Source organism: Dermacentor silvarum, chromosome 4, assembly GCF_013339745.2.
Source record: "Dermacentor silvarum isolate Dsil-2018 chromosome 4, BIME_Dsil_1.4, whole genome shotgun sequence".
NCBI lineage: Eukaryota > Metazoa > Arthropoda > Arachnida > Ixodida > Ixodidae > Dermacentor > Dermacentor silvarum.
This window is the reverse complement of record NC_051157.2, coordinates 211,370,466-211,394,421: the sequence shown is the minus strand read 5'-3', so window position 1 is coordinate 211,394,421 and position 23,956 is coordinate 211,370,466. Positions and strand designations below refer to the sequence as shown.

General features: G+C 49.6%; 1 protein-coding gene across 1 annotated transcript in view; it reads left to right on the top strand.

The window, feature by feature from the left end:
* The window catches only part of LOC119450929 (uncharacterized), a 47,676-nt gene that overhangs the window by 9,377 nt on the left and 14,343 nt on the right, over positions 1-23,956 (top strand). The window lies entirely within an intron of this gene.

The following is a 23,956-nucleotide window of genomic DNA, read 5'->3' as shown; positions in this document are numbered from 1 at the left end:
GCGTATTGCTAATTCTGATCTATTTTGCAAGCGCTTCCGCCTGTTCATTAGTGAAACTCAAGTGCCAAGATGGCGCTATGCTCCGTATCTTTCTGTTGCCTATAGCCGTCTGTTCCTAGCTACGATTTGGGGACAGTAGAGCTTTTACTAGTCAGACTTTCAACTAGCATTGCCGTAGTTAATACAGGACAAAAAGAAGTATTCAAAAGTTTTCAAAAAACTTCTGGTGAAAGATGTGTGTCAATGTGTGAAAATGCATGCGTTTCAAAGGCGTGCGGGCAATCCGGCATATATTTCTCGTTCTCTGCGTGTTTATTCGTTTAAGTCGTTACCAGACGCAAATATATATACAGCCACCGTCACCTCGGGAAGGTGCAACGCTACACTACGTAATGACCACATGATGAAGGTGTTGTTTTGGTCCACATGGTTCGTAACTCACGTATGGTAACAGCGCTTTCTTTGTCCTTCTCTTGCACTTGCGCTGTTAATCTCTGACAACATAATTATCTGTACAGCTTAGCTTGTGTCATTATTTCAGTTTTCATCATTCGTTTGTTCGTTCATTAATTAGTCGTGAAACGTAAGGCGAGCAACCCAAATCACGTGCGCTATCTTTGCTGGATCGCAGCTCTCTCCGTTGCGCAGTCTACACGGGTTCATATGCGTAAAACTGCGCCCCGTTGACGCGAACGAGTTTACACCGAAGGCTCAACATTCGCCACACCTTGGGTGTTTTGTGAGAGCAACGGGGGTCTGCGAACACATTAATATCGCTCACCGGCGGCCATCGCAGTCGTGGAGCGTATTCAGGAGGATGCATCCGGCGTCGACCGGTTCGACAGTGCATTCCTTTCGCCGTGGTGCGAGCAACGGCCGCAGCGCGAGGGGCTGACGACCTGCTCTTGTCGCCACGCGAGCCGAGATCGAGTGTCGACTGTCAGCGCGAGTCACGGACAATTTCCCACTGCTACGAGGCTGCCTTAGCATTGTGTATGCGAATCGAACCGCACCCGCGATGCCTGCATGTCGCGCCTTCGCGGTACCCGTTCAGCGATGCGGCTCTTTGGAGCCACTGTCATATATGTGAGTCGCCGGCGGTTACAAGCTTCTCAACTGAAAGCGCAGTCGGCGAAGGCCTCGAACGATCGAAGTCGCGACATGGTGCTCCGTGTCGCGTCTTTGCTTTGTCCCGAGCAACAATCATCGCTGATTGTCTCGTGACAATTTGCGCGCCGGAATCGAAGTTGTTCGACCCTCCCTCTTGCTGTGTACCCTGCTTTCGTCGCAGTCTCCGCCCGGCGAGAGCGCGCCCCGCATTGCAATTCGATGAGAGACCGGTGACGCTGGCGCCGCCGGAATAATAGCCGCGGCATGCGCGGCCGGGAAGCGTGAATCACCGACACGCGAGCGACGCATGCAACGCTCGAAAAAAGACGAGCCGGCAACACGACACGAAGCTGTTGTTTGTGTCACCACCACCAGAGAAGGTGCCTCCCGCGGTGCTATTTTAGCGCGCCAAACCGAGAAGAACGCTCGCACTGCAGCTGCCGCCGAACTCAGCGGCTCTAATTGGCCGACGGATAGCGGGACGGGATAAGCTCGCAAGAGAAATTCCTCTGTAAGCGAGCGCTCTGTTGTTTGTGACTTGCTCGCCTAGCTATGTTTCCGTACTTTCTCGTCGCTCGAGATGCAGCAGTTGCGCTCTGTCGCTGTATTTCTGCTACTTCATCCGATCCCATCTTGAACGTCCGTTCGTTACGCTGTGATTAACAAGCCGTGTATGGGAGCAGACTACGTGATGTTCCATTGCGTGTGGTACGGCGCGACAGGAGACGAGCACCGTGTTCTTCGTTCTTAGGTCCTTATGCGGCATTGCGCGCAGTTCGCTCGTTATTAGCCAGGAACTAGTCTGCTGATGCTTGGGAAACAGTTTAAGATTATTGCCGACTTAAGATTGCTCCCATGAACTCTTCGAACACTGCTTCGGTTTAAAATTAAAAAAAAAATAGAAAGAGAAAAGAGAAAGAATTAAGTGCAAGTAAAGTCGCCCAGAGCAGCTATATCGAATATTCCCGTCTTCATATGCTGTGTCAATGTCGCGTTGCCTTGCGACATGTACAAAGTCGTCCGACCGGCAAAACCTTCCTTCTGTCAAAATGGGCACAACTTGAGTATATTGCAATCGGGAGGCTACAAGGTAACGCTCTTAGTCTGCAGATACATTTATTGCGTGGGCTCGTCCGCCTTTCTGCCAGCGCGCTTGCAGACCGGAAATGGCAGCAGTGGTGAGAGTTTCGCTCGGTGCATACGTGATCCGTTGGCTTTCCACTCCCACGTGGTGGCTTCGCACTTGCTTAAAGGAGTGGCGTCGCACGCACGTGTAGGCTTCCGTGCACGCTTCCGTCCACAGCGCACAGTCTCGTTGCCATGGCAACCGACATTAGGAAGCCGATGTCATCTAACAATGCAGCTTATGTCCGGCACTGAATCTTCAGCAGCGCCCGCATCGCTAACATCTTCATTCAAGTAGCCAGTCGGTAGAAACGTGGGATGAATGTCACAAGAGAATAAAGCTATTTTAAAGAGATAGACCGGGATCGAAGCTGAATCCCTCTGTTTCCTTTTATCTCGATTTTAGAAGCGCGTAGTACGATGAGTACCTCTAAGGAAACCTGTGCATCTTGTACAGCTGCTGCCATGTAATGGTCACCTGGGCCCTGTCAAGTCGTTTTCACGGCTTTTAGCCCAAGCGGACCTTCTGGCGCGTTGTCTTGAATGGTAGTTGGTTCGTTGGGTGAAAAGAAAAAGGAGATAAAAGCGGTTTCGTGAACTTAGTTGTTCGTGAGATTGTTGGCGTGTGATTTCCTCGCCTTTTGTGTAGTTGCGTCCGGGATGCCTTCCGCGGAGCCCACGAGCGCCGTATAGTCACCAGCCAGCACCAGGACGGCAGTGCCAGACTTCGTTATGGCATGGAACTGCTGCGACACTTGTATACACAGGGTCGTGCCAGTTTTTGAAACCGAGTGAAATACGAACGGGACGGTGATACCTCTGAAGCGAATATGAACCGAGAAATGTGAAGACACCGAATCAAACACGAATGCAACATGAGCATGAATGAATGCAACTGTAATATGTATTCCGAAAAAAAAAGAAAAAGGATTGGTGCTTGCCGCGTACGTAGCAAACGTTCCGGATATTAAAGGTTACACTGGTTATATTTTTTACTGGTTACTGGTAACATTTGTATTTCTTGTTCACTTATTCGTGAATAATTCGGCAGGGAACCGATTCTTACTTGTTTGAAATCCGCTCGTGGACATTTCATTCGCACTTCACTGCGGCAATTGTAAAAGTATTTAAAGAAATTGGAAATTTCGAATAGCAGCAAATATGATTGAGTCGAATGGCTCGTAGCACGTTCGATTCTCTATTCAAAGTTTGTATGAGTATTCTCACACTGACACTTCCGCAAAACTGCAGCTATAACAATACGCGTCAGATAAAAAGGCCTCGTGTTCTCCAGCATGCATTGCGACATCTCCGCTGCAGTTGCCTTCCGGTAATCTTACTGTGGTAGTTTTTCTTATCAGGCTTCCACTGCATGCTTTGAGGACAAAGAATGAACTCACAAGAAAGAACATGATTCGCGTCGGTACAAATTGTAAAAACTTACCGTTCGCCTGTATTTGATTATTTACGTTGCCACTACACGCCGCCGAACTTCGCGTCTCGCTCTTATATATTTCATTCCTGGGGAAAATGAAAGCCCGGCACAGTCGCATCTCTTTATCTGCTTCTTCAGGTTAAAGTGCTAACATATGCAACAAACTACACTATATGCGACCACATCGTCGGTCCAAAATGCCAATAACCAAGTTTCGGCGTCTGTTTATGTGCTGCGAACAATTTCCACGGATGAGCTGTCGTCCCCCGTGGATTCCGCCATCCTGCTTTTGCAGACCGGAAATGGCGAGAGTATCGCTGGGCGCGCGCGTGATCCGCTGGGATTTCATTCCCACGCCGACGCGAAGGTGGTTTCGCCCTTGCTTCGCACGCACGTGCAGGTTTCCGTGCACAAGTGCCAGGAACACAGTCTTGTTGCCATGGCAACGGAGAGTGGCTTCCACTCGTTCGCGGAGCGAAGCTTGTGGGGGACCGCTATTTGTCTGCATTTTAACGCGACAGCGTTAAGAGGAAGATTTAGCTCGCGCCCAGCTCCGGCGTGACCTATTCAAATACATGCAAAACGCAGAAACGCTTTACTGAGATAACCCCTGGAACGATTTTAATAACATTTGTTGCATGTGAGACAGAAAGTTAAATTCTAGTGACTGTTGCAAGCGGAATTTCGATTTAGGGCCTGAATTTTGTTAAATTTCAAAAATTTCAAAGTTCGAAAAAAAAATACATATTTGCGCAGCTTGCACTAAGTTGTGCAAGGCTGGAGAAAAAGCGGAGCTGGTGATCACCTAGCTTTTTCCAGTTTCGCTCGGCTCGGCTAAGTTTTGCTACGTTCGGCCAAGTTTCGCTAGGCTCCGGATGATACTCCGGATGAGCACGCAATCGCCGCATTCGTTCTCGGCTGGCGGCACGACGAGCTTCCAGCTGAGCGGCTTCTTCTTCGGGAGTCTTCTACTTCTTCGGCTGTCCCATGTTACATTTACTCAGTGCAAAGTCTACGAGAGTTGTGTGTGTCGCCGTCGCGGCGACATGATCTTTATAATCAGTGTGACGTCATGGCCAAGCTTCACAAAGTGTTGTCATGACTAAGCAAAGCAAGCATTGCGGCGCGAAGCAATGGCATGGCTGGGCGAATCTGGGTAAGTGATTGCCAGGCGACCGCATTGACGGAGCGGGTCTGCTGGAACGCGTTGTCGGCATTGCAATGCGGTGGAACGCGGTGTCGGCGTTGCAAGTGACGTCATCGCTGGCGCGGTGGCGGAGGAGCGTTGCCGGAGCTTGGAGAAGCGAGGCGCAGCTGTGGCAGGTGGTTGCTATAGGCAACGCGCAGTGACGTCTTCGCTAGGCGAGTTTTTGCGAACACTACGCGGGGAAACGAATAGCTTAAACAGCTCCGCTGTTAAAATAGAAGCACGAAGTTTTCAAATCAAGAACATATCGCGGTTCAGTAAACGGCATCCATTAGATCATTCAAAGCGGACAAATTCGTTATGTCAGTTTATATATTATACGTGAATTCGTTACGTTGAGTACGAGGGTTCTGCAAAAGCTGTATTTCCATATTACTAATTTTTTTCAGATTCGTGAGTAACATATCAATTTTCATTCGCTTTAGATGTACTATTAGATGAAATTCTCATAATTGTGATATCATTTTTCATTGTTGAGTTACAGAGCTGTAAGCTTGATAGTTTCATTTTCTGAAAATTTTGCCAATTTTTAATAAAAATTGACGGCCAAAATCAAAAATTCTAAACCAACAGTCACTAGATTTAAAGTTTTCTTTTAAATGCAACAAACCTGGTCAAACTTGGTGCAGTGGTGGCTGAGAAAAATGTCGCAGTTTAACCCGAAAGGCGAAGCATCAATTGCGATAGCAAATTAGTAGAGAGCTATACGGAGTAAAGATAGTAGTTTTATCAGCTGTATAAACTTGGGCATGCAGCAGCACCAGCAACGCTGCAGAACTGTTGTCGACGCCGTCGGCGTTTTGACCGCGTTCGCACCGAACGCGCGCGGCGTTGGTGACTGTTTCCGGTGCCAACGACGAGATCAGAACGGGACACTCGTGAGAAGTCTGCGACGGAGCAGTCAGTGTCGGTAGTCTTTACCACCTTCTCGCCTCGCAACGTTTTTATATTGTTGCACAAAAACGGCAATATAAATACGCATTTGTTGCCGAAACTGCACGTCGCCTCCCTTCCCTCCCTCCCGTCCCCCACGGCCTTCCGCCGACGGAAGAAGTCGCGTTTGCTCTATTATATAGGGTGATTGCAAAGGAGGAAAAGACGCTTAATTCTGCAGCCCTTCAGGGAGCATGGCGCAGAACGCGCGTTTGCTCTCCGCCGTGCGTTCGCTCCCCGTGAAAGCGCGCTTTCACTCTCACATACAGCATACGGCGCGCGGCGACGATTTCATCGCCGTTTGACGTCATACGGAACCTCACGGCGACGGTGACGGCAGTAATCCGCTTTGAGTTTCCATATAATTGCTATCGCAATAAAACGAATTCTCCTCTTACATGTATTTAAATAGCACCCGAGCTAAAGCTTCCTCTTAAGGGCTCCGTGTCGCAGAAAATTCCGTGTCGGCGCCGTGGCTGGCGTTGGTGTCCCGTGAGCGAAAATTGCCGTATATCTTCTATACGGAACTAAAGTTCTTCTACCACTTAAGTTGACCTTGTCTTACATTGTTTACAAAGGTATTCCCCATAATTTTGAGAATGACAGCCCGCAAACAAATGTCATGAAACAAAATACCGTCAGCGCATGCCTTTTATCTTAAATTTTGTCACACTGTAATATTAAAAGTGCTAACCAATAACAGAAGATCGGCACACGCAAGAGGCCGCGTTTCTACCAGAAATCTCGCTTTCGTGCATAGCGTTCGCCGCCAGCGTTTCCCGGTAAACATTGCGGTTACATAAGATGCAGCTGCCGGGAAGCGTGAGAAACAGTCAGGGATCCTTGCTATCGCGTATTAAGCTACCTCCACGTTTTTGGAACAACACCTGGTGTCAGACTGTTGACCATAGTAATCCAAATGCTGATTTCGAACAAAAGAAAAATCTTTTAGAAACTTCAGGCTCACGCATTTTTTTTCCCCGTTCCTTTTCATTGTGTGCTATGCTACTCCATATGGCGGCTCATAATTCGCAGAGTGCAGCGTAACGATTGGCGCACTTATCGCTTTTCGAAACCTGTGCGATGCGCCCGCTTTCTCAGCGCAAATATAAGGTGACCGTCGTCTAAAGTTACAGCACTCACGCTTAGGATTTGAATGTGACCACCTTTGAAAATGATGCTGCTTCGACAAACAGAGCTCTCCACCGCGCTGCTTTCCGTCGCACCAGCCGTCTTTGTTGTATACGCTCGCTTGGATAGCAATGGTTGTTGTAATTTTGATGTCGTCATCTCCAAGCTGTTGCCGTCTACTCCTGGGCGGCAACAGGATTTTACGTGGCCACTATCCATCGAAGGTGGACAGTGGCCTAACTTTATTTCTCGTTACTACTCTCATGGTAGATCGAGGGGGCGTTACTGAGAGAGTGTATGTACATATAAGAACGAAATTGTAAACGTTGTTTCCAATTTTTAAAACAATCTTTATTTTTGAAATGTAGAGGATCCATGATGGATCGATTGAAGCGATAGGACACGGTTCCGCAGTCCGACGCCGACTTCGGCGCAAATTTATTAATGCACTGGTTAATACATTTGCGGAATATGAACTTTTGAATCGTGATCATTGCCGCGATATGAAAAATATGCTAGAGCATTCGTTAATATTAATATATATATATATATATATATATATATATATATATATATATTGCGGATCGAGAGCACTTAAGCAAGAAATGCGGCATCGTGGCGACCTCGAAGTTAGCCGACTAAACAGCGTGGCTCAGCCCAAACGTACTGAGTTGAATAGAAGCTAAAGCCAATCCAGGACCGAATTTCCGGGCTTTCGTTGGTAGCAGTGAATAGCGGTCAGCGAGGAAGGGCTTTGTGGTTCGCGCACGGAGTTGCCGGTGAATTGAGAGTGACGGAAACGGCGATGCGATTCTCTGAAATCGCATTACGTTTTAATGGCGCTGATGTTTCAATCAGTTGGAGTTAGCAAGCGACAGAGACACTGTCACACTTCGACGTAGTACGTATTTACGCTGCTCGCGTTCTGCCCGCTGACTGCATTTCGCCGGGGCATGCGATGTTTCCTGTTTCCGAAAGTGGAAGCGAGAAGAAAAAACTCCGCCAGAGAATTTTCGCTCCTCCGTGGAACGTGCTTTCTTAGCGGCGGCCGTGCCGCAATGCGAGAGGGAGCGCTGCGTCGGCTCCGATTCAAGGTGAACCACGGGGTCCGCCGCCGCCCCCTCATGCAGGAAGGGAGGGAGTCGAGACGAACGGTGCTCGTATACGCCCAGATGGTACGAGCGAGGCGTTTTACTCGGCGCGTGCTTTCTCCTGCGTGTAGAGGCGGCATTGTAGCGAGTGTTGTGGCTACGCAGAAGGCCGCACCGTGTCCCGACGTCTGTAAACACAGCTCGGATGAGGCGCAGAGAGAGAGATCGGCGTCAGCAGCGCTATACACGACGTCTCGGCAATTTCACTCGCACTCAGTACGTCGAGTCCTTCTGCCCAACCAGGGCGCGCCTGTCCTGCGGCGATCTCGCAAGAACTGAACGTTGGGCGAGTTTGCACGAATGCGCGATTGGCATGACAGCGCAAGAAAGACAAACACAGAAATAAGACGTCAGGACAAGCAACTTATCCTGTCGTCTTCTATCCTGTCTTTGTCTTTGGTGCGCTGATCATGATTTCGCAGGTATTCTGCGCTCACAAAACTGTTACAACGAGCACGACGCTTTCACATCAGTAAAAGTCGTGGAACAAAATCGCGGTTGTCCTCGATTTGCTATTTGGCTCTGTGGGATACGGAAGCAAAAGATGTGAATGAAAGAGAGAAACAACTTTATTGATGTGAATGAAAGCAGCTGAGAGGAGAAAGGGGCGAGGATGGATAAGCGCGCAATTTTAGAAGGAATTGGAATACCCCATGGCGCGGGAGCAAAAGACAGTGGACAGAGCCAAGGCAACAAAATTGACGCAGAATGAAGGCGCTGCGTCTGTATGTCACTCGCCTAATAGCTACGAGTGGTGCATTGAGGGTCTTGCCTCAATTGGGAAACGTCTGGTGCGCAGCAGCCTCAACGCGTTCACTGTGGAAGTTTTCTTGAACGAGTTTCGAGAATGAGCGGTTGGTTGGCACGAGCTCCCTCTATACCGCCACAGACCGCACCAGCAACCGGTGCCGACGGACAAAGAAGACGCGGACGTTGGCGAATGCGCCGCCCGTGTATACGCGTGCACGGAGGCTGGATACGTGTAGAAACGGAAATGGCGTTCTGCTGCGGGAACAACGGACGGCGTGACAACGGAAGCGACAGTCTCCGTGCTCCCCATTGTCCGCGCAATCTTCTCCGCTTGCGTCGTAACGCCGGGGAGACCGGAAAACAGCATCTTTCTGACGGCGTGCCGTGAGTTGCACTTCCTATTGCCCGAAGCTCACGAAAAGCGCATTATGAAAGCTCTTGTTGTCGACGCTCAACTGTCTTGTTTTTATTGCACCGATCGACCCACGCCTTCGCTACGAAATCGGGCATCGATGGTGCGCATAGTGTGACCGTCCCGTGACTTTCCTCCACAGCTGATACCCGAACCCATCCAGGCCGATAGGTCATGCGCAACCATGAAGTGAAACCACCATCTTACAGCACAGCTCTGCTAATAAAATCATCAAACGTGCGAACGCTGAGCGTCGTCGCCTTCAGTGCCACGGCCATAACATCACTGATTATGCATTCTTCTACTTCATTTACACCATCCAAGGTAGGACGCCGGCCATATCACTGCACCCAGCAGGTGTTGCCGCACTTTCAGTGGAAAAGGCGCAGCACACTGCCAGCGGCGGTAATTCTGCGAAACACTGCGCGACTTGCGCAGTGAGGTTGGCAATCGTTGCTGAATCTTAATCGGAATAAATCTGCTACAAGGGACTGTGTAGTGCGCAGGTTGACAGCCGGTGACGTATACATGAGAGCGACAGGTTGGACACCAGAGCAGAGGAAGTGCACGTGGTGATCATGGAGAATAAGCTGAAATGAGGCACCATATATTTCAGTGCACGCGGAAACTTAGGACAAAAAAAAAAAAAAAAAAAAAAAAAAAAAAAACTTGGTGGGACAAACGTTTTTCCTGTAAATTTTTGTTTGTACATGTTACCGTTGAAACTTGCCCTCTTTACGGTTCCAACTGAAGGGTGAGTTTAGAAAGCCAGCAGGTTTTTGGTGTGGTTGGTGAGCGTGAGTAATTGGACAGCAGCGGGACGTGACTGTCCAGTAGAGGGCGCACTCAACCTAATCATGGTAACTGGTATATGCTGCGCACCATATGTTGCTGTGTCTACTTCTGTGATATTTCTTATGTCTTGTAGATAGTCCTTTGTAGCTGACATTTGATTTTCGTGGCACTCGACATGTCCTACACACTTAAGGTGTTGTAGCCACACTCAGCTCCACAGTTCCTGAGAAATATTTCGGGAACCTCTTGTTGATCTTAATCACCGCAGGTGTCGGGCTTCTCCCGATTGCCAACACCATGCAGGCTGTAGCTGACTACAATCAGTCCCATATTCTGTCCTATGTATCTTACTAGCAAAGTTAATAGACATTCATCTACAACCACAAGTTACACAGAGTACTTTGTTTTACGCCAAGGAGTCTTTGAAGTGCAGCGCCTTCTGGCTATGGGAGTAGATAATTGATACATCCACTCGACGCCGTTTATGTACTTCATGGGATCACATTCACAGATGCCTCACTGTCAACTTCGAATCTGAAGGCTGTATTTCAGCGCTTAGTAAGGACGAGGACAAAGAAGGAGACGTACGGACACACATGCGCTCAAGCGCATGTCACACATGCGCTCCAGCGCATGGACACACAAGCGCATGTGTGTCCGTACGTCTCCTTCTTTGTCCTCGTCCTTACTAAGCGCTGAAATACAGCCTTCATGATGAACCAACAAGCCCATCTTGCCACTCTGGTCGAATCTGAAGTTGTTCTTGGTTTCTCTCTTTTTAATAGCGACAAATATTTGATCTTTTTCCGCAATACTCAGGGCGATGACATTTTCCTTACTTGTCGAAAATGTATGTATTGCTTGTACGAATGTTGCTTTTTGCACTGACTGGGCAAAATAATTTTCTGCGGTCTTGGTAAAAGTGTGAGAATTTCCATAACACCTACATCTTTCGCTCGCGTTGTCATTCCTGGATCTCTCTCTCTCTTTCTCTCTCGTCATTCCCAGGACACGCAGAACGTCCGTACGTGTACTGGCGTGCGGTGTCAGGCTTGGTCAGGCGTCTGATTGAACTGTTTCTTTGATGTTTCGTGCACCGTGCAAGCTTTCGAAAAGATTTCTAGCGTTAGGTCATCCAGCTTCAGCAGATGCATGCGTGCTTCGTCATTGTTGATGCCTAAGATGACTTGGCCGCGTATCATATTGTCTCGCTGATCTTTAAAGTTGCAGTCCTTGGCTTTCTCTTTCAAAACCGCGAGGAAGCTGTCCAAAGGTTCCGCTTGCTAAGGCTTTTTTCTTGAGCCACTGCTGGGTACTCGACTCGCCGAAATATGTAGTGTTGTACATATCTAGACCGCCAGGTTTCGTGATAGTCAGTAGCATTGCAACTACCTGTTCATTTCACTTTATCCTTTGAAACGTCGGGGAGTATAACTTGAACGGCTGTTTGAAGATATCCTGTGATGAAGCACATTCCTTCTGGTGGCTCACAACATGTTGCGATTACTTATCAAAAGACCAAAGTCGCTGACTATTGCCGCAACATTATCAGACTTTGCATACGCTGACGGATATCCATTCTCGAGACAAAAAGCTTGGGTTTCACATCTGGGATTGCGGAAAGGCGGACAGTTTGGTGGATCAGATCATACGGACACGTTCAGATAAAAAAATCACCAGCCCTTCCCCTGTCGAGGAAATGGGGGTAAGCGAAGCTTGCAAACCGTTTGTGTGTCTGGCCTTCGTGATGATTTTCTTTCTTTGTTTCTCTCTCTCTATTTATTCTTTTTCTCGCTCTCCTTCCCTCTCTCTCTCTTTCTTTCTCGTTCTCTCTTTCTTCTTCTTTCTTTCTCCCTCTCTTTCTTTTTTGTCCCTGGTATGTGCCACTGAGCTTGGACCCTTTCTGCACTGTCGCTACGATGGGCCCACTTTTCAGTGTGACACCGCCGCCTCCACCACCACCGCTGACACTTGTGAGCCTATAAAGCTTCGTTTCAAAGCTCCTCCGTCGCCGCATCGCACGCAGAAACACGGACATGCAAGGGCCGGCACCCACTTCCAAGGATTGGATAGCCTGGCATTCTTTACTACATGCCTTAGATGAAGCTTAGGAAAACAGTGAGCGAAAGTTACCGACAGCTTTCGAAAATCACCATGGGTCTCCAATAATACGCTGCCACGCTGAAACGCACATATCACCCGACCTGGCCAACTTGCTCGACCTCCACAACGAAGTCAAAGCGGCGTGACTTTAAAAGGTCTTACGAATGCCGATGGCACTTAATCGGGCACAGTCCTAACACTAGCGCGGCTATACTGCATCTCCAGTTGCGCTGGCACTGCGCACGCTAAATTCTTGTCCATCGCCGGAGACATGGAACCCAGAACTGATCAAGGCAAGAAACAGGAACGTGTCGATCACGTGAAACATATTCCACCGGGCACGACCGTCTGCCTCACAATGTCCTTTGGAAGCAACAACGAAATAAAGATGGAACATGCTGGCATTTAGTTTGAGCATTTCCTCACAGACGACTGCAGTGATGTTGACCATGATGGCCAGTGATGATGATGGCTATGAAAGAAAATCAACTTCGGATTCTAAAAATGCCCCATGACGCAGATTCACGCGTGTACTTGCTTCAGAAAACACACACCAGTAAAATAAGGGCCAAAATACTGAGCGATAACCTGTTGTTCTGTAGCAGAGTTACCGTCAACCGAACTCTGCGTCGCGGGCTGAGAAGCACGTGACGCAGATTCCAGCGCCTGTCTCATTGGCATCCGTCACGTGTGCGTGCATGTGTAACGGATGCGTGCGTGGCGTTAAGCCCATGCAGACCTACGCATCTTACCTACCGAAGATTTTCTACAGTACATCACTGGCAGCAAAGAGCACCACGCCTCAGTGCTGCCAGTATGGCCACTTGACGCAAACTCTGGCAATGCCTTGGTCACGTGTACCAGTACTGACACCAATGTTCAACAGTCTGAGCAATAAACCGCAGATATTGCAGGAATGGTTGACCGACCCCTGACCGGTAAACATAGCTTCGTTATATAGCCAGTCTATAAGCCTCAGCCCTTGACCTCATGGAGGACCACGGAACAAGGCGGCAGAAGGCGACGAGGAGGACAAGGGTGTTATGAAAATACTTTCTGTCGAGTTTCTCTCTAAATATTCGAACTATGAGTGTTGCTCGGGACTTATAGGAAACTGCGGATGCGAGCAGTCGTCAGCTGCTGCTGGCGCTTTGGCGTCCCAGCAGCGAGTCGTACGCCCGATGGCGCGTTCTGCCGGGAAAATAAACAAAAGAATCCGCCATCGATGCGGCATCTGACTGCAGGGCGGATTAAAGCGGCGAACCGTAGCCGGCGCAGCGTCGGCGGTCGCGCCTCGCTGCCGTCAGGGTATGCTGCGCATTTTCCGGACTCGCGGCCGCTTCGAGCTGAGCCCCGTGTAGTTTATACCGCGGTCGCGCGAGCTTGGAAATGCGGCGGATGTGGCGCCATGCCGCGACGATGCCGTCGGCACATGGTATTTACCTGCACGATCTCCACTGTTTGCCCACACGCCTGTTCGCCGCCCTCCGCCGTGTGTGGGTTAGACGTACCAGGTAAACTGCGTAAGGAACCACGACATATTTGGAAGCTGCCGCACCTCGTTACGAGATCCACTGCTTAGTGCAAACGCTTGCTAATTTGAGCGCCCCCTTGGTATAGACGTGAGTTTCCTTCGTTGAGTTACGCTAATCTGCTGTTCCAGCGCCTGTAACATAGTCAGTACGCGCCGAGTTGGCCATGTAGTATAAACGTCTGCAGTATCTCCACTGGTCTGTACCCGGCCTGCTGATTATCGTTCGCAGCCATTGAAATTCCCTAATATTGACTAGCGCACGGCACAGCACTCTCGAGTAATGTTTACTTGTGGGGAAAAGCTATATAATAGTTTTTCTTTTATAATAGCGTTATATAATATATTATAACGATGCACACTTCGCAAACGCGGTGATTGTCCCGTAATCGCGTAGTCACAGACAGAGTCGCGTAGTCTAACAACTACGCTACTCTGTTTTGGGTGGCCTAGCCGGGCACGAAGGAGCCTCGCAGAAACGATGCGTAGTCGTCGGGGTTCGCTTCAAGATCAGATGTTTGTTTCACAGGAGATGTAAGCTTGCAGCAAGGTGCACTTTTACAGAAGTAAAAACACAACCAACAAAACGCAGAGGGTGAGTCCTCCGCGATACATCGGGTTTTGGTTATGTCGGAGGCGCCGGTGGTCGGTCATTGCCCTCTACCAACGGCAACGTGAAACTCCTCCTAAATACAGCGGCATCATGTTGCCGGTGTGGCGCCACCGGTGAGCGGAAGCCCCTTCGTCCACACGTTTGCTCTCTCTACGTGGTCCTGTTTTTACGTGTTCTACCCTCCTGTCTCTGTCGTTGCGCCTATTTAAAAGCAAGAAAAGGAAAGAAAAAAAAAGGCGCATATTCCCACACACTGGGGTAATCGGTGTTATGCGAAGCGTAGTTCAGGTACCAGGCTATCGCGCATTGTTAAGGGTTGCGCAAAGCGATACCAGGTGGACCAACGTGTCTGCGTAAATCGAGTATTTGTGTGTGTGTGACTACAGAAGCCCATCCACGTAGAAGACAATCATATGGCGGCAGAGGCGTTATTTCTTCTGCGGCTAGCTGTTCCACGCGAATTTATACATGCCGATATTTGGTTTCAACAGTAGGGTGGGCTCAACTGACGGGGCGTTAGCGATAGAAACACGGAATATTACGCGATCTGCAACTAAGCATATTAGACGATCGTGCGTACCTATGTCTATGTCATAGGGTGTATGTTAAAACTATGATGACACTTGTACTCCGGCGCAGGAATGAATAACTTTGGCGATCGTGACGATCAACGTCGCCCAGCTTCTACGTAGCGTTAGCTGTTAGGAGGAAAGTGCTGGTGAAAGTGGGTTGGTCTTGGAGATAGCTCAGTCTAACACGGCTGCCTCCAAGTGCAAGCTGTCACGAGGTAACGAGAAGAAATTTCACGGGACGTATTCGTCGAGTGTTTCAAGAAGCTGGCTGGCTATGAAAGCAGAAAAGGTATACGTGTGATGGTGGCCTCATGGTTAGAGCAGCAACAGCTGCAATGCTCGGCGGTATAGGTTCGATTCCACCATCGGGCATACAATATTTTCTTTCTATGAAGGCAAGGCGGGAGAGGAACCTACACGTACCTAGCGCAATGTGCCAAGAATGAAGCAAAGAATGTTTAGAATTAAAAAAAAAAAAATCAACATGCTCGCGGATTAAGCGGGCAGTGCCGCATGCTGTCATTCACAGTGCTGAACAGCATTCTCTAACAACTCTGCCTTCTTTCCCGCAGTGGACACTGTACGGTCTCAGGAAGCGAAGCATCCACTTAATCAGTGAAATGCCTACGACAACTCGCGCGCTTCTTCCGTCTGCATACGTTCGTTGGTAGCTTTATCCAATAAAGACAGTTTGACATACGTTTCAATTTTAGTCTATTTCGTTCGTCATACCAGAGCACACAAATGTTCTGTGACTTGTAGCTTGAACTATAGCTTGCTGTTGTTGCCTTCCTCAACTTCCACTCCCGAATTCCATTGTATGACACGCCTTTCTTTGCGCGCATTCTTCAGCTACACATTGTTTCTTCCGACGCTGTCGAGTTCTGTTGACGGATCGCGTCGTCGCCCTGCTACTGTCACTGGGGCGCGTTGATGGCCATTGCAATAACAGAAGGGCCCTGCTGCCACGTTTGTGGCTCATTGTCGCCAACTCGCCGACGTTCTTGGAAACTGGTGCGACGCGATTTCAAAGGCGCAGAGAAAGCGGACCGATAAACCTTACAACATACCCGCTTCCCTTTAAGTCATGCGGCCACAACCAAAGTGTAAGCGTGTCCGAAGTAATAATTTTTTTAAAAATTAGCAAGCAAGCGATTACACGAAAACGCTTGAATGCTATAGACTCTCGCGCCAGTGCTGTCGATCGCGTGGAAACTAGAATCCATCGGAGCCTCGCGTCTCTACTGAAGACCACTCTCCTCAGACCGAGACGGCTTGCTTCTTCGCGGCTTCATTTAGCGCGCTGTTATCATTCGATGTCGAGCCTTTGTTTTTCTTTGTTTTCTCTTTCTTTTTTTCGTGGAATGTATTACTTCGCAATCATTTTAGCATCCTGGCCCACCGACAAGATTGCGCTACAGCTTTAAAAGACAAGTCGTTCGAGCGGTGCAGCCGAAGCGCTTGGGATTGTGCGTGCTTTTGAAGGACCTCTGGGAGACTGAAACCAGCTCAGAAAAAGTGTGTTCCATCTTATAGCAGATGTCTGACAGAGATGGTATGCACGACGTGTGTGCGACTCGCTTCCATACGGCTGTTGAGAGCTGTGGAATGATCGCGCTGCGTGGCATGAAATCATGAACAGCCTGCCGTCTCTTCCTGGCGTTCGATTCCCAGCAGCGGCGACCGCATCTCAGTGCGCGCCAAATTGAAACACGCCCTCTGTTGGATGCACTCTGAGCTGCACGTTCGAATTGCTCCGGCGCTCGGTACTTCCGCGTCCGTCGTAGCCCCAATGGGGTGAGCAGCGAGAGCGAACACCCGTTTTCAGGCAGCGGTTACTCGTGACGTCTACATTCGAATATGTGTAACCAGCGTCTTTCCCGTCGGACATTTGGTGTCACTACTTTCCGGCGGGGCATCTCTGTTTAGCAACTGCGGAATTTCGAAAGCAGTTTGGGTATCCACATTGCTCGAGGGGATGCAGTCATCCTCAATAGTCGTGGTTCCACAGGAGGGAAGCCAAGGGAAAATTGAGATTTGAATTATTGAACTGAGTAATTAATCATAACTAGGTTTTTAAAAAATAATTGCGCATGGTTTAAAAAAATAATTGTGCACTTACACTTGCCAAAATCGCGATATCATATGAGGTACGGCGCAGCATTAAGTTTGACCACCTGGGGAGGGGCTCTTTAACGTGCACCTAAACCTAATCGTTCTTGCATGTGTCCCCCGATCGAAATCCGGCTGCCGCGGCCAGGGTCGAACCCGCGGTCACGTGCTCAGCAGCGTAACGCCCCGGGCTACCGCGGCGGGTATGGTCCATAATGTGAGATGAACCTCAAATATAGCCCTCAGCTATATAATAAATTATGCTCCACAATAGCTGATTTCTCTAATGCTTTCCTTATAGCTTCGGCTGCCTGTTACTAAACATCGAACCCCCTCGGTATCGTTCACTCTTGTCGCTCTTATTTGTAAACGTGTGCACATTCCAGGGATGATGTCGAGCGCTTATGCACCATCCCACGTTCCGAAAAGTCCTTTAACATCGCATAAAATGCCTTTATTGTCTGTAAAGAAAAGAAGCTGCGCGGGAGAGAAAGTCACGAGAAACCGATTTTTTTTTTTTCGTCTTGATGTCGATTGCACGTCTCATTCGGTGTTCTCTATTTAGTTAGACATTCCTGTTTCGACCAGCTTCCCGACGTTCCATTAAGCACATTAGCGAGTCAGACAACAGCGGCAGCGGAATCCTCCAAAGCACTGTCATGCACATCTCGGTGCATGATAGTTGAGACACCCTGCACATTATATCGCATTGTTGTGAACGCGACAGCAGACGATGAATTCCGAGCTGCGCAATTTATGTGCTAGAAACCTGCGTTGCCAAAATAGACGGCTCTACACATCGCTAGCTAAACATGCCGTTCCGGCTAATGGAGAGCGGCTGGTGCAGTGCGCGCGAAGGCCATTCCTGAAAGGCACTCACTACGTGACCTGCGTCTCTCGTAACGTTCGCAGGAAGCTCTGCGTGCACGTGATGGCTGTTCTCTCTCTCTCTCTCTTTTTAGCGCGATAGCGTTAAGGGCCCCTTTGGCGCTGAGCCGTGCTCCCTCAAGGGCTGCAGAAGATAGCGCCAACCTTTCCCTTTCCCTCAAGAACCACTTACCTACCGTGTCGCAGAAAGTCCGGCGTCGGCGTCTCTGTCGGCGTTAAGCATCGGCGTCTAGCGGAAATAATCATGCCGAACCACATCATCCCGAACCACCCCGACCACACAGGCCCTCCGCGCGGATGCAAGGCGTTAGTGAACAAAAATTGAATTTCTCAAAGTAAAATCCGTCAGAAAAAGTTGTCGCAGTTTCACCTGAAAGGCGAAGCATCAATTGCGATAGCAAATTTGTAGAGAGCTATACGGAGTAATGATAGTAGCTTTATCAGCTGTATAAACTTGGACATGCAGCAGCACCGGCAACACGCAGAACGGTTGTCGACGCCGTCGGCGTTTTGCCCGCGTTCGCACAAAATGCGTGCGGCGTTGGTGACTGTTGCCGGAGCCTCTGATATAAATGGGCACTGATGATAAGTGGTTCTTGAGGGAAAGGGAAAGGTTGGCGCTATCTTCTGCAGCCCTTGAGGGAGCACGGCTCAGCGCCATAAATGGGCACTTGATGCCGCAGCTAAACTTCGCCTCCCCCCCTTTCCGCCACGGCCTTTCGCGCGTCGGAAGAAGGCGCGTTTGTTCTACATATATGGTGATTGTAAAGGAGGAAAGAGACGCCTACTTCTGCAGCCCTTAAGGGAGCATGGCGCAGAACGCGCGTTTTTTCTTCGCCGTGCGTTCACTCCCCGTGAAAGCGCGCGTCCCTCGCGCCCTTTCACTCGCACATACAGCGTTCGGCGTGCGGCGACGATTTCATCTCCTCTGACGTCATACGGAACCTCACGGCAACGGCAACGGCGACGCCGACGGCAGAAATTTGCTTTGGAGTGTCCATATAATTGCTATCGCAATAAAATCGTAAAGTACAACTTAACCACAACGTACAGACGTGATAGCGGCGGATTGTAATTTGAATATACGAGGAAAAATCATGATAAGCAGCCAGGGATCTTTGAATGCTATCGCGTTCCACTCTTAAAGGCGAAGCTTAAGTCTCCTCCAATTCTGATGGTGTTTCGCTGTACTTTGGTTCTAGGCAACATTGAAGGGAGTGTTGAAAACCGATCCTTTCTAAATTTTGGACACGCGCGCGCCTCGGGGCAATAGCAAACAATCAATAAAATAATACAAAAAAGTCCTAGGGCCTTCACATTGTGATATAAGACGGCTTGTATTGCCCCTTGTAAAAATGTCTTCCCAGCAATGCATGTGTGTTTAAAAGTGAAGCCGATTTTAAGGGGATCGGTGTAAGCTTGGTCTTTGTAAGCTGGCTTTAGCACGTTGTGGGTTACAGTGAAGCCTACTCATAAAGAATAATGCGATGCGAATGGGTCCCGATAGCGCTATCGCGTTCCACTCAAAGCCGAAGCTTAAGCGTCATCCGTTTATTTGTTTCCTTTCGTTCGCCTGAGTGCCAGTCTTCTCCGCTATGCACGTTCGCTTTCCTGCTTGTCACTGACGCAAGCTGTCTGTGAACGCGGAAGAACAGCCGGATCCAGCAATGCTTTTCGTTCGTGGTTCGATGGACGAATCGGGCTTCTTAAAGCGAAAGTCTATTTGCGAACTCTCCAGGGACTTGCTGACCGGAGCTGCAGCTGTCTAGCTTAGACAGAGGATAGCACTCGTAACGAATCGGCTTAAGTGTAGCCCACCTGTACTTCCTCTACAGATGTGCTCGTTGGCGGCTTTGTTCTCCACGGAATTACGCAGCGAAAGAAGAAACTGTAATTAAATATCATCGCTGCAGCGAATACACGCCTTGAAGCGCATAATTCCTTTGTTCAAACAAAGCTTCATATGCCATAATAATAAATAAATAACTTTTTTGAACACCGAGGGACGAGAGCCGGGTTTTACACCGACCCCCCTGCCCGCCGCATCATGGGCTCCTTAGAATGCCCGAAGCTGACGGTGAGGATCCGTGCTTTTGATGGCGGAATAAAAGCCTTGTCTTGAAATGATTTTCGCCTTGAGCTCATTGGGTATGTGGGAGCAGTCCCACATCATGTGTTCAAAGTACACACACGCTCACAGTCCGGGCCGTCAGGAGATATATCCGTATACCGACACGCTAGCTGGACAGGAGTAAACCCCTGTCTGTAGCAGTCTGAGCGTAAAGTGTGATGCGAATGGGGTGGAGAAAAGACCCTACGACCCAAGCGATCTCGCGAAGTGACTTCGTTGAATGTAGCTAGAATGTCCCGCGACTCTCGATCAGCCGCATCCCCATCCAGAGGCTTGGCCCCGGGCGTGGCGGAGCGGTCCAACGACCCAGGGCCGTGAAGCCCCGCGCGGAAGACAAGTCTTCGCGCCCGGGCGTGGGCCAATTCATTGGAGTTGGTAATGCCGCCGATCGTGGAGCCCGTATGGGCCGGGAACCAAATAATCTCGTGTGGAGTGACGGTCCTACCTCTGAGAATCCTAGCATGAAGCGGGGAGGCCCTGCCAGAGGCAAAGGCGATAACCGCCCAACGTGAATCAGAATAGGTACGATAATGGAGGGAGTTCAAAAGCCCTAGTGCGATGGATACCTGGTCAGCTATGGCCGGGGAGGCTGCCTCGACAGAGCATGCCTACATTAATGTACCTCGCTCAGAGACCGCAACGGCCACATAACGATTCCTATCCGTGCGCACAGCGTCCGTGAAGGTCGACGATTCAGAGTTTGATTGTACCTGCTCTAAGATTTTCTTGGCTCTAGCCCTACGCCATATTTCCTGGTATTCTCGGGCTCGCTTGGTTTCTCGCCGAATAATGTAGACCGGTCCTGGAGACAGTGCAGTAGTGAAGCGGGCCGACAGTGTCGTGGTGAATTGGGTCGATATTTCCGTGGCCGTTCCCGAAGACCCTGTAATGCGCGGTCGCTTGGTGAGGGTCTCTTGCCTTGGATGGCCCTCTTGCCTGGCATGTATATACGTAATCGCTATGCTGGAAAAGGGTGTACAGATGCTGAACAGTTGCTTGGCATTTAATTACTGCTTCAGGAAAGCTTCGTTTCATATGCAGGGTGCTTTTGTGTGTTTTTTTTTTCTAGGCAATACAGTTGTTCATTTATATAAAAAAGAAGGTTTGACCGTGAGACACCTGCTGTCTTCGCATACGAGTTCTACGGCGAGGCGGAAATATTTTGCCGCTGATTAAGTTGCTCTGATTTTTTTTATATTTTTATTATTAATTCGAGGGTAGTTGTTTATATGGAAAACTTGTACGGCGTCGCAATTTATGGCGGCACCATTTATAGAAATCCAAACATTCGCGCGTAACTCGAGATATTCATCATAGAAATCGAAGGCGAAATCCGGGCTGCACCAAGCGCATCCCGCTGCGCGCCAGACGGCCACGCCCCGTGAAGAAGCGCGGGGCGAAGTTTGAGCGATAGCATGCCGCGGCAAATCCTGAACCGACACACAGAGGCACGTGCTTGTCGGGCAAAGCGTGGCGTATCAGCAGCTGCCGCGACTGGCCGAGACGTTCCGTTTCAACCTTCCTCGCGCTTGTCGTCACGGGGCGTTTCCGTCTGATACGGTAGCGGGTCCGCCTTTCCTGCGCTCCCGCGGCGCTCGGTTTCGATATTGCCTGGATTTACCATTGAAATTCGATGATAAATATCGGCAATGTCGAATGTGTTTGATGCACGAAGGAGTGTGCCCCTCGTCCGCGCACTGCAAGCGCGCATCGCCTGCAGAGGAGCTTGCAAAGCGTGGCTGCCTCTGCTCGTGCGCCTTTCCGCCGTGTCCAGTAGCGAAGGACCCATGGCTGTGGGCGGACGCATACTGCGCGTCATGTGTTCGGGTCGTGGGGCTTATAGGCGGTCGCCTTCCCTCGACGCCGGAGATGCGCTCGCCCGAGCGTCGCCGGTCGTCGACGCCGCGATTGTTCGCATGCGGAACCACGACGGAACTCGTCTTCGTTGCACGCACTTCGTGCTCTGGTGGGTGCCCGCTCTCGCGTCTGCTCTTCTATCGCGAAGACGGCGAGGAGGAAACCTCTCCTCGGGTGCGGAGTGCGGGTACGTGATGGTGGGTACAATAAAATTATGGTTTATAAAAATTCTTTAGTTCTATTCTGAATAACGCAGGTATTACTCACGGATGCACGAACGGTTCACTCTCAACCGAGGAGCACTGCTGGTGATCACGAACGCCCTCATGTAAACGTGTGTTTCGAATAACGAATCGAATAGTGATCACTATTCGTAAATGCGAATATTTTATTGCGATAGCAATTATATGGACACTTCAACCGGAATTCTGCCGTCGGCGTCGCCGTCGTCGTGAGGTTCCCTATAGATAAAATCTTCGCCGCGTGCCGTATGCCCGAGCGGAAGCGTGCGGGGACGCGCGCTATCACGGCGAGCGAACGCACTCAATCTCCCACGCGCAAGCAAGGAAGCGGGAAGCCAGCGCCGGAGAGAGCGGGGGGGGGGGGGGGGGCACTTGTACTCTGCGAACCACCGCGCTCGTCGCTCGCCCGCACCGTCTCTTATCTCCACACGGCTCTGACCTTTGTATGCGCTGTGCATTCGCCGCTCAGTTTCCGTTGAAGCGATAGACCGCACGTACCTTCGCCGTTGCAGCGTATCCGCTTGCTGCCAGAGTTTTGACGGTCGTTGTCTGCAGTCATTCAGTGTGATCTATTCATGTTTGTTTGTGCGCGCTCACACCACGCTTGTTCATTCAGTTAGTAATAGTCGGGCCACATTTTCCAACGCACGCTACACATGCAATGCTGCCCGGGTCGGCAGTGCAGCGCTACAGGTGTGTCCCTTCGCACGCGCTGCCCACGGGAAGCGCTTCTCATCAGCACCACCGTTTCACAGGCGCCTCCTCGTGGTCATCGAGTCTCTCTTCATGTCGGTCTACTTACGCCGCAGCACACCTGCTTACTTAATCAGCTCATGTTTACTACAATTCATATTGCTACCAAAGCCGCTCACCTTACTTCGTATGACATTGCTGGGTTGCTATCGCATTCATTGCTTCGCCCTTAGGGCGAAACTGTGATATTTTTTTAATGCTTTTCGAATATTACTAAACGTCAACTGCGCCCAGATAAACATTATATTGGAGGAAAAACACGGTAAGTTTTTCTCCAATAACGCGGGCATACTATACAGACATAAAGCATGAGAATTTGCGTAGCGGAGCAGGCTACGTCACTTAGGCAGGCTACGTCACTTAGGTAGCCATACTTTATACCCTGTATAGAGGGATCATTCGCGCGCTCTGAAGAGTCCTGTGCATGCGAAGAAACTACTTATTTGCTCCTTTTGCTCCATTGGTGCTTTCAATAAAGAACACATCATCGCGTACTACGTAATGACAAACTTGCTAACCTTAAGAAACCTGGAATGGGAACATCGTTTTATATTAATTTTGGTTACGGCTATTCTATATTTGAAAAGTATTATAATATTATTCGATTCAATTTGCTTCTGGTGCCATTTGATTCGTATTCGATTCGGTCTCAAAGATCACTATTCGCACCCCCCTACGTGCGGGTAAACGACTCGACGAATGCTTGACGCAGTGCGAAAAAACGTGTATACGTCTACGGGTAAAAACATCGACAACATATGAGACCACGGTAAAACATACTAGTCATATTGTTGTTACTAAAGCCGGCCCATGTTAGGCACCATGCAGTTTAGGCAAGTTAGTGCACGAAACTATACCGTGCGTTCCTCTGGTGGTCTTTTGTTCGGTTAGATCTGGATCGAGTTGTCATTTACGATTCATTGACTGCCAGGGACTATATATAGCTGCTGTCCGCAGAATACCGGACCGCCAAGTGGCATCTTCGAGAGCCATGCGATCGAGTGCTTAATCTTGAAACCTCCCTCCGGTCGTGTCAACGCCGTGTATAACTAATATTAGGGCGTATTGGCGATGCGCCTTGCAATACCTTCACGAAGCATACCGT